Raw genomic sequence first — 2,500 nt, 5'->3', positions numbered from 1 at the left:
GTGTAAATATTTTCTTTCTCTCACGAAATCGCCCAAGAACCTTAAAAATTTAGGTGCACATTAGTTGGACAATACCCTGGGAAACATTCATCCACAGACAATGAGTACTTTTAGAGTAATAGTGGTAGAACTAGCGTTACACTACTAGTTTTTACACTAAATTTTTAATCATCGCACCAAAATTAAATTTTTCGTTTCGCTTAGCGTTCAAATCGTTTGATACATGGTTTGGTTCGTTTGGTTCGTTTCGTTTGAATCGTTTCGATGGTTTGTAAAACACTTGGTTTCCTTCGTTTTAATCGTTCCTCTGAAATATTTCTTTCGTACAAAATCCAAAATACACGCTAAAATTCCAGTTTTGAAAATTGCAAAGCCGTGAAAAGCGCCTGAACAAAACAATTACCTCCTTCTGCTTCACTGAACAAAGTTTGGTTGCCTAGCACGTGACAATTTTTACTCAGTACGTGACTAATTACAAACTTAGAAAGGCTCGAAACCTTTGAAACCTTCGAAACGCTTTAAACTTTTTCTTTCCATCGTTTCAAACGATAGATGCCGCGAACCAAACGAACGATAGAAAGTTTGAAACGATACAAACGATAGAAACGATGTTAAAAGTGCGATGTTTCGGATCAAAATGTAATGCGTCGGACGAAAAATTTTCCGATTCCACCAACTTTGTCTTGGTGCTGTGTGCTAACAAAGCAAAATAAACACAAGGCAAGTATCAAAATAAAAAGCAGACATAATAGACAAGCGTTTGTTTTCGGTAATATTCCAGATAAATACTTTGTAGCAAAGAAATGACAGCTAAAAGTCGGTTATTGTCGATAACGAGCGTTTGACAACCAATACCGTGCGCAAGGCCTACTCTACAACTCTCGATCTACGTGGTTTTGGTTCGAAGTTAGCAGTGAATTTCTCAGAGCTTGTCAAGTTCATCAGTTTAAGCATATGGTTTAAGCACTTAACCATCTCCATGGGTTATAGGGCATGGAGCAGACTAGCCTGCACGCAGGCGGTTGGATACTCGAAAACCCGGAATTCGTAATGAGGTCGCCATCTTGGATTCGCGCGGCTAGGTCTGGGCCGGGTTGAGGGTCGACAAAGCGAGCGAGGGGAGGGGGGCGGAGAGGAGAGAGAAAAACCGCCTGCCCGAAAACCAGCCCCCTTTGAGTAGCACAATTTCGCAGCGTCCGCCGGTGGACGCTGTCTTCTGATTGGTCAGCAGACATGCTGTCAATCGACACAAGATTTAATATTCATATACCGCTCTTGTCACCATAGGCAAAATGATGAGCTCGAATGTCGATCGAGCGATTCAAAGTGCTTTAGATTTCTTGGTGACAAGAGAAAGGAGCATTCTTTTGAAGCGTGAACAAAAACAGGCGATAGTTAGTTTACTAAATGGTGAAGATGTGCTGGCCGTGCTTCCCACTGGCTTTGGGAAAAGCATGATATTTACAGTGTTTGCGATAGCCGAAAGTGAGAAACTTGAAGGTCGTCCGGTGTCAGTGCTTGTAATTTGCCCACTCAAGAGCATCATATCAGATCAGATTGTCGAACTGGAAGGTTTGTGTTCGGCAGCAGAATTCACCCCAGAGAGTTCTAAGAAAATTATCGAAGATCCTCCTATCTTCATCTACTGCTCTGCAGAGCAAGCGCTGGAGGAACGCTTCCTTTCGGCCAAAAGACAGATTAAGAAAAAAATTAACATAGTTAATCTTGTGTACGTTAATAAGTTTTATTAGATCGTTAATCTCAAAGTTATTTTTCTTAACACTCGGCAAATCAAATCTTTCTTTCCCTACAAAGATCGCTTGAATCGTTCCCACAGATCGATAGATTTCATAAAATGCATTGCTTCGCTGTAAATCAAAACCGTAAATCAAAGCTGCAGTTGATCGCAAAGTGCACCGACAGGAATATTGCCCACTGTTTTCTCGCTGCCAAATTTTTCAAACTTTCCATATTAAACAAGAAATTGCAATGGGAAAAACCTACAGTTACCATTTGCTGCAGTTTCTGCCGGTTTGCTTACATTTCTTACGGCTTTTTTACTTGACCAGAGCAAGTTTGTTTACAGCTACACGCTTCAGTGATTGACAGCCTTATTACAGTCTCTTACTTATTGGTCAATTATTGTGGCGTGACATGCAACCGGAAGCTCAAAAGAAAGTGGGCGGCTACCGAGAAAAGGCTGGTTTTCGGGCAGGCGGTTTTCTCTCCGCTCTTCCCACTCCCCACCCCGTCGTTTTGTCACGGGGCCCAGACCTATCCCACGCTCTTCCAATATGGCGTCTGATAGTGTTTCGTGGCGACACAACAACTACCGCCTGCAAGCAGGCTAGGAGCAGACTACCCCCACTGAAGTTTTAAACTTAAACTATTTCTGTCATATGTCATATGTCTGTTTGACTGTGACTTAGTTTCCCTCTTTTGCTACTCTTGTAACTCTCTGTGCGGTTCTGGCTCGAAGTTAGCAGTAAATTTCTCAAGT

At 42.1% G+C, this 2,500-nt stretch overlaps 1 protein-coding gene across 1 annotated transcript in view; it reads left to right on the top strand.

Moving 5' to 3' along the window:
* LOC138012607 (uncharacterized) overlaps positions 1–2,500 on the top strand; it is an 11,945-nt gene that overhangs the window by 1,055 nt on the left and 8,390 nt on the right. The gene's annotated exons all lie outside the window — the stretch shown is intronic.

Source organism: Montipora foliosa, chromosome 8 (genome assembly GCF_036669935.1).
Source record: "Montipora foliosa isolate CH-2021 chromosome 8, ASM3666993v2, whole genome shotgun sequence".
NCBI lineage: Eukaryota > Metazoa > Cnidaria > Anthozoa > Scleractinia > Acroporidae > Montipora > Montipora foliosa.
Note: the sequence above shows the minus strand (reverse complement) of the source record. Positions and strands in the feature narration are given on the sequence as shown.